This window comes from Chenopodium album, chromosome 14, assembly GCF_948465745.1.
Source record: "Chenopodium album chromosome 14, dcCheAlbu1.1, whole genome shotgun sequence".
In the NCBI taxonomy this organism is placed as follows: Eukaryota; Viridiplantae; Streptophyta; class Magnoliopsida; order Caryophyllales; family Amaranthaceae; genus Chenopodium; species Chenopodium album.
The window spans coordinates 22,960,123-22,972,655 of record NC_137847.1 but is presented as its reverse complement, the minus strand read 5'-3'; the positions used below and the strand labels follow the sequence as shown (position 1 = coordinate 22,972,655).

General features: G+C 35.9%; 1 non-coding gene across 1 annotated transcript; it reads left to right on the top strand.

The window, feature by feature from the left end:
• The first annotated feature begins 989 nt into the window (after positions 1-989).
• On the top strand, positions 990-1,096 carry LOC145580487 (small nucleolar RNA R71). Its single transcript, XR_014099517.1, has one exon. It is a non-coding gene; the product is annotated as a small nucleolar RNA R71 (small nucleolar RNA).
• Positions 1,097-12,533: the final 11,437 nt, after the last annotated feature.

Here is a 12,533-nt window from a genome sequence, read left to right as displayed (position 1 = left end):
TGGAAGTTTGATGATTGGGCCCTGCACATCTCCACCCTTATCCTGAGATTTACCCTGCGAAGAAACATTAGAAGAATTAGTTTTCTCATGTAGCCCTGCATGGTTAGTAACATTAGCATTTGGTACAAGGGAATCAGGATTAGCAATTGTTGTTGTAGCAGGTCCATCATCTTTGGGCATAGAAGGCCCATCATAGTATGAACTACTCCTCAGAGTAATTGCATTAGCATGATCCGTAGGGTGGATTGGTTGCGATGGTACGGCTCCCTGCTGATGGGTTTGTAGGGTAGATGAAAATATGCACAATTTGATTATCCATAACTTTATTATGAGCTAGGATCGAATCAATTTGTGCATCCCTATTATCCATGTGCTTTTGCATATTTGATAGCATCACTCTAATTTCTGACAAAGCAAGATTAGAAGATTGAGGGGTTTGTGATTGGGTTTTCTGTCCAGAGTTAGGATGGTAATATTTCTGCTGTGGTGGTGGTTGTTGTTGTGGTTTTTGTATTGGTACTCCGGTAAGAAAGATATGGGTGGTTTCGGAGGCCAGGATTATAAGTGATAGAGTATGGGTTATTTTGCCTATAGGTTTGGAAGGCATTAACTTGCTCCATGGAACTCCTACAATCTTGCTCCTAATGTCCTACAATTCCACAATTTTCACAAAAAACTTCATTGGAATTATTAACAGCATAAACATTAGCTATAGAAGTAGGAATAGCAGTACTAAGATTATCTAATTTCTGGCTAATAGAAGTTAATTGAGGTTGCAAAAAGGATGCGGAATCGACACTATGTTGCCTTTCTTTGCAAAGCTTCTAGGATTCCCGTATTGGGAATTATGAATCACCATCTCTTCGATAACTTGACCTACATAATCTACATTTAGATTCATAAATCTACCATTAGCTGCAGAATCTAAAATTATTCTAGATGAATTTCCAATCCCATTGTAAAAGGCTTAGATTAACTGCCACTGTGCTAAATTATGATAGGGGCACTCTCTCTACAGATCCTTGAATCTTTCCCAATCCTCATATAAAGTTTCATCTGGCTGTTGGGCAAAGTTTTGAATTACACTCCTCAATAAAGCTATCCTCTCTACAGGGTAACATTTATTATAGAAATTCAAAGTAAGAGTTTTCCAGTCAATAAACCAAGTGCAGTTCTATTCAATCCATTATACCACAATTTAGCTTTACCACATAAAGAAAAGGGAAAAAGAATCTCCCTGATTTGGTCTTGCGTGACCCCAGCTTGCCTAATGGTATTGCAATACTGACAGAAATCTGCAATATGAAGATTAGGGACTTTAAGGTCTTTACCCTTAGCTCCACTGAATTGCTTTCTTTCGATCATCGTGATAAACTGGGGTTTAATCTCGAATTGCACTCCGCCAAGAGCTGGAGTAGGAGTAAGATGTGGAAAATCCATTAGGGACGGTTGCGAATAATCGCTGAGCTTATGAGGTGGAGGTGCCGTCATCTCTGATTCTATTTCTGAAGAAGCTTCCGAATCACTAGAATCAGATAGAGGGTCCCTGGGAATATCACCCCCTGAACTCGCCAGTATTTTCCTGTAAAGATTCTTCTGTTTATGAAAAGAGCGCTCGATCTCAGGATCGAATGGGATATAGCCAGATCTAAAACACCTGGGCATAAAAAGAGAACTAAACAACAAATATGAGAATTTTCTTAAAGAACTTACGTTCTTTGAGACAAAAGGGAATAATCTAGACTACATAAACAATCAGAAATAAAAATAAAACCATTTCCCTGGCAACGGCGCCAAATTTTGACAAGATAAAGTCGTATCTCCTTATCAAAAGAATTACCTAAGTCCTCTAACTAAAGTAAATAGGGAAGTAAGGTCGAACCACATGGAAACAAGTCAATTTATTCCTAATTTAATTAAAATAATCTGAATAATTAAGTAACTGATTTATTGTTGTAAAAAGAAACTAAGGAAATTATAGTAAAGAGATATCAAATAATAAAAGCCTAGGGTATATATAGGTTAACAAATAAATAATATTCCAAGGTAAAAAACAATAATCAATCATCAACGCATCAATTAATCAGATTAAGGGCTTTCGCTACGTATTACAATCACATAATTAATCTACCAGTATTAAATCGCTTCTGTCGAATCTTGACTTAACCATTTATAAATTAACCTGCCTATTGAAACTAATCCTAAACATCAATTCTCATCTTTTGAATCTCGAATCAATATGGCATAACTCATACAATTAAACCAGACCTAATCTAATTGCATAGCATTAAATCAATCAATAGGAAATTAATCAAGAATTGACAATCAACAATAATAAATTACCCCTTCATATTATTTATAAATCCCCACAACCCTAGAAAATAATCTACTCACACATAATTAAATCTAAACTACTCAAAGAAATTAAATAAAACATGATAAACAAAAGCAAATAAATTACTGAAATTAAAAGGGAAGAAATCGTTAATTAACTGAAATAATTAATTGTATAAAAGCCAAGAGTTGTAGAAAGAGAGACAAGAAAGAAGTCTAAGCTTAAGAGAGAATTTAGTTAATGAAAGAGAGGTAATTGTATCAAAACTAAATAAAACGTATTTATACAAAACTTAAATATCCTAATTAGAAACTAAGTGAAAATCGTCGAAAATCACCTCCTAAAACACGCGCCTGGTCGGGCGCCATCTCGCCCAGTCGGGCGCGCCTTTTTCTTTATAAGGCATCTCTCGCGCCCGGTCGATCGCGAGCTCGGGCACGGGAGCATTTTCTTCCTCTTCCGCCCTGCCCGGTCGGGCGCGCCTCAGGGTGAGGGCTACCGGACCGAGCAGACTACTTTGGCATTGCTTTAGACTCTCGTTTGGGCTTCAATTCTTAGCCCAATCCGGATTTCCTCTTTGGGGCTTGATAACTCTGTCCAATGCCTCGTTTCCTTCTAAGTTGAGCCCTTAATCACCGGTTTGATGACTCTAACCAGCCTTGGGCTATGAATGACGGTCAATGTCTTCTAGTGCTCGTAATGGCTCCAAATAAAACCGGGAAAATGCTCCCAATCTGCAATTTCCTACAAAATACTACCAAAACTACGATAACACTATAAAAAACATATTACTAATAAAAGTGGCTTTTAAGAGCCAAAAATACTCCTAATTATGACCAAGGGACAGGGTAAATTACTATATAAAATAGACATATCAGTGCGCCACCACCACCACCGCCACCTCCCGCGCCACCTGCCACCGCCAGCCACCTCCACCAGCCGTCGGCCCCTTGCTCCACCTCTCCACCTCTTTTCCTTTGGTTTTCTAAATTTTCTTCCTCTCTTTAATTATTTAATTAACTATTATTATTATTATGAGGATTTATTAAAATTATTATGACTAGTTTTAATTAAACAAAATCTGATTTTTAATTATGTTTATGAAAAAATAATTTATAAGGTTCATGTACATATAGTTGGGAATTTTTAATTTAATTGTTGTGATTATTTGTTAACCTTATATTAATTAAGGTTATTTTTATTTGTAGGGTGTGTTCAATCAAGGTTCTCGAGGTTCTTTTTGTGTGGTTTTGCTAACATGGATCAAGGTACATTTAGGTGGCTAGATACCTTTGAAAGTGCTTGGTTTGAATAACATGTTTTATATGATTTTATTGGCAATTGAATTAAATTGATTTGAATTATGATTTATGAAATAAAGAATGATTTTAATATATGTTTTAATAAATATATTTGAAGTATTGATCTTGATATCATGTCTTGAATGATTTTCAATAGAATTGTGATTTGTGCAATAAAAGCATGCTTAAATAATTTGTTTTAATAAATTAATTGAGGATTGATTTTATATCATGTTATGATTAATTAAAATTATTATTCATGTTTAAAAAGGTTTGATTTTGAAACCATCATGTGGAATTAAATAAAAAGGAGTTTGATTATATTGGAAGTATTATTAAAAGCTTACAAACATGTTAGTAATCCCACTATGCGGACTTGGTTGATAAGACTTTGGAATTTGTATGACCGAGTCTTTCCTCAAGAATAGCCATGCAATATAAGGACATTAGTTTGGGGGGTGTAGATCATATCAATCACAAAAATTTTGAATTTCAAGTAGTGTTGTTCTATAAGATCAGACTATCACAAATTATAAGACGATAAGGGAAATAAAGTATTGTTCATCTTTTTCAGAGCAAATAAAATGATTCTGTGGTCAACAGTTGTATAAGTCTAGTTATTTATAATCAAGGCTTGATTGTTCCTAAAAAAAAAAAAAAAAAAAAAAAAAAAAAAATTTGTTGATTGGAAGTTTGGATCATTTTTTTTTTTTAATTGAACGTTTATTTTGTGTAACTTTTTTAAAAATTGAGAATAGTTGCAAATATATTATGCTGAATGTTATTGCTCAAATTAATGATATTTTAAACTATGAGCAATTCCCAGTTAATTCCCCATATAAACAAAATTTATTTATTTGGGGATATAATTGTGTTTTCAAGTATCAGTGGAGGGGCACATGCATCTTTTCAAGTACTAGTTGAGGGGTACATGTGTAATTTCCTCACCAAATAATAAAAGCAAGTTGCAAAAAGTAATTGGACAGCTCACCAAAAGTACTGAATAAATGACCACGTTTTTTCAATATATTTACAGAAATGCCACCAGATTAACAAAAATTCGTTTATCTGGCAGATAAACTTATATTTGGCGTTAAACTATGGCATTATAATTTCCCAAAGAAAAACAAAAATCCACAATTTTTAAAATAAAAATTAAACCAACAATATATATATATATATATATATATATATATATATAAAACCATAATGTGAACCAAACCGGTTCAAATGAATATAAGAAACAGATAAATTCCTTCCAAGTTAATAAATTAGCTAGTTTGGGAATTAAAATTTATAATTAGCCGTTTTGGTATATACTTTTGTAAAATTAGTCATTTTGGTAAAAGATCCTTAATTATTGGCATTGAATTTTAAAAGCATGTTTGCTAATAAATTGAATTTACTTATCTTGCACTTATCGTACTTAGCATATTTTGCTAATTCATATTTCCTATTTGTTTTGGTTCTCCCTGTTTACCTTAATGGTAAGCAGTGTTGACTAATTTCAGATGGAGTCAATATGTGAGTATATGGAGTCCCAGGAATGTCTTCATCTAAATTAGGAATGTTGTTCCTTGTCTTTATTTATGATTACTCATGACAATGGTTACTATTTATGGATTATTAATAAAGAAAGAGTATTGAAGTTTTCCGCTACAAAGTATTGGTTTTATTTAGTAAGTTTGGTAGCCTTGCGTAATCACGCGGCGATATTACGCCTAAGTCTATCTCTACGGTATAGTTATATGTATTTTACTGGTATTTCCGTAGAGAGAGATTTGAGGTGTTAAAAAGTGGTATCAGTTTTTCGGTCCTAAAAAAATTAAAATTGGAATAATAAAAAACATTGTGGGTGGACTTAAGAGGGCATATAGGATAGATAGAGTTTTGCATTGTGTATGAAAGTCAAAAGCTTTATTTTTATATAAAACTATTTTCTTATTTGTGGAAAGATGAATGAGAAAAGGATTCTCGAGTTCTCTACGGAGGCCTATAATGGGCATGCCTCTTTGTCTAGGAAAGGCTTGCCTCGACGCTGTAAGTAACTTTCCAAGGAGACGCGGGCTCAACCGTCCTATATCATGACTCAAGTACATTATTATTATTTTTTGAAAATAAAAAGATTAGAAATTATTTGAAACTTGAGTATGTGATTATGTGTGCATTAAAGTTGGTGTTAAAACACCTTAGACTATGCTTAGGAGGTCCGAAATTTTTGGTTATTACTCATGGTTGGGTGATCTTGAAGTTATACTTGGTTGATTGAATTCTGAATTGCTTATTGCAAATGGATTTTGAATTAAATTGTTCATATGATTTAGCATTGAATTGATTGTTTTGCATATGTATGTGAAACAGATGGAAAAGATTGATGATGAGAGAAAGAATTACTTTAACTTGCACTATTTAAAAGATAATGGAGTCACAGTTAGTGAGTTCATAACTGAAATTGTTACTTTGGCCTTAACCCTTTATGAGAAGTATAATCTGGAAGCTTTGACCCAACCACCTTGGATGATTCTTTTGGCCTTATCCCATCTACCTAGGGTCGATAAATATCAACCTCTCTTTGACAAGTATGGGGATGTGATCAAGAAGAATGGGATGTGGAATGAAAAGCATCATCATGAAGGGAAATGGTTAGCAATCATGTCTAGCCTTAAGAGGGACTTACACTATTTGGAGCGTAAATATGAACCTAAGAGGAAAGTGGTGAGCATTCCCAAGCCTTTAAAGGATTGCACCTTTGGAGAAGATGACCAAATGTACTACTTGAATGCCTAATTACCTTTTTCTTATCGAACGGAGCATCATGAATTTGTCGAATCTAGTGATGAGTCCATACCACCTCTTGGTAGGAGGAAGGATTACCCTTCTCCTAGCCGTACTCCAAGCTATGAACCTCCAAAAGTCCTAGCCCATAAGTCCATTTCCATGTTGCAAAAAGGCCTAGAACTCGTGCCTAAGCTGCTAAAGAGAAATCATCAAGTCCAATTACCCAAAAACCCAATGCTTCTTCAAGCAAACCTCGTGGTAATGTGAGCCTAGTCAAAAGCCCAAGTTACACTCTAGGCCCGGACAACAATCTAAGTGAATCTAGGTCAAGCTCATTAGGCCTTACTCCAAGCTATAGTGGCTATAACCCGACTCTCATGGCCGAACCAAGCGATAAGCGAGATGATCCTGATTATGATCCTATTGAAGATGGTTATGCTTATAATGTTGCTTGATTGAATGATTGAACTATGATTTTGTTTAATGTTTTCAATAATTATCTTAAATGACAAAGTTGTATTTTCATTAATTATTAATGAAATGAAGTGTTTATTTAAAATTTCTCCATGTTATTAAGTGAACTAAATGCTTATGTTATAAAACTTGTTTTAATTTTCAAGTATGATAATTATACCCAAGAGGTATGTTTGCAAGAATGAGAGATCAAGTAAGAAGTAAGCGCACTGGTTCCAAAGTGGGAAAGGACCTTAAAAATTAAAGTTAACCCATATCACTAAAAACATCACGAAAGTGGTGAACAAGGGAAACCGAAGTTTTGACCTTGACTCTTACAGTGAGGTTTTTAAGAGAGTTGCTACAGCCAAACCACCTGTTTACTTGGGAAAGGAAGACCCAGCCAGCCTTGAAAACTAGATTAGGGAGTTTGATAAGTTGTTTGATGCAATCAATTGCCCAAGTGAGCTGAGGGTGAACAATGGGGTTTACTATTTGAGGGAGGAAGCTGACTTATGGTGGGCCCAAAGAAAGGATGAGCTATTGACGAGACCAGACTTTGGGTGGGATGAGTTCAAGGAGGCCTTGAGAGAGAAATTTTACCCTTCCTACCTGAGAAAGCAGAAATGCATGGAGTTTACCAACCTGAGAATGGGGAACATGTCAATCAGTGAATACTACAACAAGTTTATTGAGTTGATGAGGTTTAATTTGCCCTTGAAGTAGTCCCTATCGAAACCATCAAAGCTCAGATATTTGAGAAAGGCCTAACCTTAACCCTCTAAGGGAAGCTAGGAGGAGTAACCTTTGAGACCCTAGATGAAGTGTATGGTCGTGCAGCCCATCTGTACGGAATCAAGGGGATGGAAATGGAGCATGTTGGAGAGAAAAGGAAGAACCCAGACTCTTTTCATGGGGATGAAAAGAGGCATAAGGCCAATGGTAACTACCAATGGGATTCTGAGAGGAGGGACAACAAGGGAAGCTTTAGGAAGGGGAATGGAGGCCAGTCGTCCAATGCTAAGGGGAATGGAAACCAAAGGGGTGAGAGACCCAAGAGAAAGTACATCTGTAAGAGGTGTGAGAAAGACCACCTAGGGAAGGACTGTGATGGGAACCCGGTAACCTGTCGTTACTGCCAGAAGTTGGGACACCATGAGTAAGAGTGTTTTATGAAGGAAGATGATATTAAGTCTGGAAAGGTGAAAGAGTCTAGTGCTCCCAATAAACCACCCCAGACTAGTGGACCTACACCCAAGTTTGGAACCAGTGGCGGTGCGGGAAGTGCCCTAAAGGGTCGTGTGTTCGTGATAAATAACCGTGAGGCTGAGTCTACTAATGATGTGGTAATTGGTGTTTTCTCTATAAGTTGTTTGCCTGCGAAAGTCTTGTTTGATTCGAGGGTGTCCCATTCTTTTATTTCTTAGAGAGTAGTTGGAAGTCTCGGGTTAGAAAGTCCTGAGTCGGCTTCTCTAGATGTGTCTATTCCGTCTGGGGAAGAGAGGAGTTGTTCCAAGTTGTTTATGAGTGTTCCTATTTCTATTTCTAGGGTAGAGTTTCTGTCGGATTTGATCGAGTTCGATTTAAAGGATCTCGATGAAATTCTTGGTATGGATTGGTTGGGAAGGTATGAAGCAAAGATCGATTGTGCGACCGAAAAGGTTACTTTGACTAGCCCAAGTAAGGCTCGATTGGTGTATAAAGGGAAGGGAAAAGTTCAGGGTTGAGAAATGTTTCTACAATGCAACTACAAAATGTTGGTTAGGAAGGGTTGTCTTCTGTTCTTATGTAGTGTTCAAGAGATTGAAAGTGAGTAAAAGAAGGGTCATGGAAGTAATCCTGTTGTAGAAGAGTTTCCAGATGTGTTTCCAAATGAGATTCGTAGTATGTCACCAGTAAGGGATGTTGAGTTCACTATCAACCTAGTGCCTAGTACTGGACCTATTTCAAAGGCTCCATATAGGATGGCTCCAGCTAAGATGAAGGAGTTGAAAACTCAGTTTGATGATTTGTTGGAGAAAGGTTACATTCGACCTAGTTCCTCGCCTTAGGGAGCTCTAGTGTTGTTTATAAAGAAAAAGGATACCTTTGCACAATTCCAAAACAACAACTTGTACTGATTTCCCTTCAAATTCTTATGCCATAGTGCAAATATGTGCTTAGCACATTGCCTATGTTTAGCCCTAGGGAGTACAACTAAAACTCCCCTTATAATGGACTATATGTAACACAAGAAAGCATAATATATTACTGTAAGCTTCATTTGAAGCGCGTCTATGTAAATCATGTTGTGAATATTCTTGGCACACATAAGAAGTGGGAATTAACATACGATTAGGAACAACGATTAGGGACAAGGAAAGTAGGGAGCCGCCAAAAAGTTTTTAAGAAACTTGTAAACCTGTAGACACCCAAATGTGTCTCCCCAAAACCAAACCCAGTGATGAATACCTTTTGCATCGAATGATTATCGAATAAGGTGAAAGTGTGAAAGGTCAAGTGTTGCGGTTGGTTTTTATTAAATTCTTTCTGTCTGTTTTCGAAAACAACTCTATTTTATGAAAAACAGCCAATCCAGTTTAGTTTGGTCCACGACAAGGGTCCAATAATAGTGTAGTTGGATGCGGCTTGCAAAAAACTTTCCAACGATATATTATAAGCCCAATTCCGATGAATAATGAGGAAGTTATGGCCAAAATACTAAACTGGGCCCGGTTTGATCTTTACATGCGGCCCAATGATCTAGGGGAAGGCCCAATGTTAATTATTATTCCTAAAGTTATTAGAATTGATTATAGTCTTCTAGAATTCTCTAGAAGGTTCTCTTTAATCCTAATAGAATTAGAATTAATAATTATATATTTTGATAAAGTTTTATTTGGAATAAAATATTATTTTATGAAAGATACGATTTCAGTTTCATACGGACTTTACAAATTGATTTTGATTCATATGTGGACTCCGTGTTGAAAGCGCGTAGAAATCCAGTCTGTCGCCACGCGACAGACCCTGTCGCCTGGCAACAAGGTCGGTTTTGCAGCGACAGCGTGGAGTTTTATTCCTTATCAAATTCTACCTATTTTCGGACTGTTTTCTTATAAATAGGGTCCTGAACCTCCGTTTTTAATCATCTACAACAATCATCTTTCTCTCTCAAAAATCTAGAAGCTTTCTCTCCCTTTTTCTAAACCTTAGCTCTTACAAAATTCCGCATTCACGAGATCTAGACACACCTAGCCAAGTTCGAAGTTGCCTTCGCCCTAGACGTGAAAGGTTATAATTTCTGAGGGTTTGGTCCCAAATCTCTATTTCAATTATTTAATTTGATTGTTTGATTCATATTTTCCTTGAAGTTACTAGCGCGTGTATTTTGTTATTAGAAAGAGATACGAGGCATCAAAGTATGTAATCTTATTGCTCTATTCTTGTAGAAAGCATGTTTAAATTTGTTTAATTCCTAATATCATGTTAGGATGTTGTTATTGCTTTCTAGTATCATGTTTAGGGTGCCTTTTACTCTTTTCTAATATCATGTTAATATCATGTTAGGGCTAAAGCTTTGATCTTTATTACTTAGTGACATGCTAGGGTTTGTTATTAATCTTGTTAGTATCATGCCTAGGATCTTGCTATTATTATGCTTTATTATTAACATGATTATTTTTATGATTATATGATGATTGTTATTATTATGTTGCTTGATTATATTATTGTTATTGCTTGATCATGCCCTCTCTTGCAGGATTAAAGGGAATTTGTACTTGTAATCACGCTTAATAAGATAATTAATAATCTTGTTTAGGGCTAATATGATTATAATTCAAGTGGTCGCCAATAATAGTTTTATTTGTGCATTAATGTTCAATTAACATAGATAAACAGGTTTAGGGTTAATCCTATTGTTTGCATGCTAGTCAGAAAGCGCACATGAATACGAGAAGAATGAAGTAGAGGCCTATTTAGGGCAGGTTCAATCTCTTTTAGGTTGGATTTGTACCTTCATCCCCGAACCCTATTTGGTTCAATACCTTTTGGAGTTGACGATCTCCTGGATCGTTAAGCGGTGTAATCTTCACCTTGTGAACGGTTTACAAGTTCCTAAAACTTGTTGGCGACTCTTTTGCTCTAGCTTCCTTCCCTTTGGACGCCACCATGCTTAAGTGTATGATCACAGTGGGGCTCAAGCTTGGGGTTAATGGCTTGAAATATTCCCTACAAAACCGTTCACGGATCATAAAAGGCAACCACGATAAAGGGACAACGAAAGGCAACAACGATTGACCCGTGAAGGTTACACCCCATTCATAATCCATGAGATTACTAACTCCAAACGGATCGGAACCACGAAAGGAGGATCGGGGATGATGGTACGAAATGAGTCATGGAGTCACATTCGCCCGTATTGGCCTATACTCGATTCTCATTGTGAAAAGTATTTCCTGCGATCTCAAAGGCATGCAAACAAAGATTTAATTCGCTCCAAACTATTACTTACGCTAAATTGGTTGAATATTAATACAACATATAATTCTAAAATATTGTGATCACTTAATTAAATCACAAGATTAAAAAAGAACCTAAACCGCTCGTCCAAAGTATCTTATTAGGCGTGATTTTCGATTACATATTCCCTTTAACATGCAATATGTTGATCATAATAACAATAGAATAACATCAATATTGGAAGCAATTTAACCATAAACGTTAGTCAAATCAAATCATAGTAATAACCCTAATCATGATACTAGCAATAAAAATATAAAATAAGAGTAATTAAGTGATTAATTACTCACTTTTCGCGTTTCCTTGAATTGCTACATCACAATTAAACTGTTAGTAACTTCAATAAAAATAAATCAAATTGAAACAATTAAATTAAATAAAACTAGAGTTGATTTGGTCCAAACCCTCAGTTAATTATACCTTTCACGCCTTGGTTTAAGGACGAAACCTCGGGTCAAGTATGGACTCTCTATAGTGCTTAAGGGATGTATGGTGGAAGAATATGGAAGGCTAGAAATTAGTTTTAATCAAGAGAGAGAGAGAAGAGAGAAGGTTTTGACGTACAAGAGAGGAAGAGAGAATGATTTGGTGCCTCGAAACTGAGGGAATCAGGTTCGTATTTATAGAGAAAAAGAGTAGGGTGAAGCACGGAACCCTAGAAGTGAAGAGCCACGAAGAAAAAACCCTAGAAAAACACCGTGTCATGATGCAAAATACCGTGACACGGTACAGATTGCCAAGACACATCACCAAACACCGTGGCGGGGAATTTATGTCGTGACGCAGCAAATTCAATTTTTACGCGTTTTAAAATAATGATAACTTTTTATCCATAACTTGAAATAAGGAATATATATATGATTGGAAATATTTTCAAGTCTACTTCCAACCCAATTAAATTCAGGTCAAAATCGTTTTCAGATTTCAAGATATGGTTGTTTTAGTAAAAGGGTGTCGGTTTTGGGCCGAGTTTAGTGTTTTGCTCATATCTTCTTCACTTTAAATCGGAATCGGGCTTATGATATATCGTTGGAAATATTACTGAAAGGACTATCCAACCAAATAATATTTGGATCAAAATCATAGGGCCAAAAAATCGGTTTCTCTCGGCTTTGTGATGCAAACACAAAAAGTGGAACATAAGTTACGGTTTGGGGAAATGG